We start from the raw sequence: 980 nt of genomic DNA, 5'->3' as shown, positions 1-980 counted from the left end.
TTATAACAATTATAACCCTAGAGCATTCATCTATAACATGCTTCCTTCAATCAAACATGTTTGAATATAATACTTATATTAAAACTAAGCATGCATAGTATATATTTTATAACACTTATAAGATATAACAAGTGCATGTCACATGTTTTTCCTATGGTGAGGTTTTAAAACTATATGGCATACTATATGCACACATAATCAACCAACATTATACATCACATGCATAATAAGTAAACAACACTAAAATGGACCGATTTTTAACATTAAAAACAAACAAATAACTAATTTATTACAAAATTCAGCAACCAGCTTCCCTGAACCGGTTTCAAACACTTTGAACCCTCAGGAACCACTCAGAAATCACTCGAACCGGCCCGAAAACACCAAAAACCAAGCTGAACCGGTCAAACCGACTCAATCAGGTCAAATGGGCCGATCAGACCGTCTGGACCGGCTGGTCAACTCTCGCTGGGCGGTCAACAGAGGCGTGAGTCGTGGATCGGGTCTCAGAAGGCGGGTGAACGAGCGTGCGAGGCTGCACGAAGCGGAGCGGGCGAACGGATCGGGTCTGGGATTCATTCTCGGGTCTGGAAGCTAATTCGGGTCTGTAAGTTTTTTCCTCTTCAATTTTGATGTTGTTCTCTCTCCCGGAATCAAGAAATTACAACTTAATTTCAACTCTAATGACTCCAAAAAATTTACAGACCCTTTTTCACACATTAATGCTCATAAAAAAGTGAGCAATTACAAATTTTCTTAAGAAATTTAAAGAGAAAAAATGCCAAAATCAATAATAAATCCACTTTAGTCCCCATTTCATTCAACACTTGAATAGATAGGAAAAAACACCCACCAAAAGCAATTGAGAGTAATTCTAGCATGCTTTGATACCACATGATGGAACACGAGACATACGCAGCGGAATTAGGATCTAATTACACTCTAATTGCTCTTAAATTAAAGGAAATAAGCATGCATCA

This window comes from Benincasa hispida, chromosome 4, assembly GCF_009727055.1.
Source record: "Benincasa hispida cultivar B227 chromosome 4, ASM972705v1, whole genome shotgun sequence".
NCBI lineage: Eukaryota > Viridiplantae > Streptophyta > Magnoliopsida > Cucurbitales > Cucurbitaceae > Benincasa > Benincasa hispida.
The sequence above is the reverse complement of the archived record's forward strand: the minus strand, read 5'-3'. Positions refer to the sequence as shown.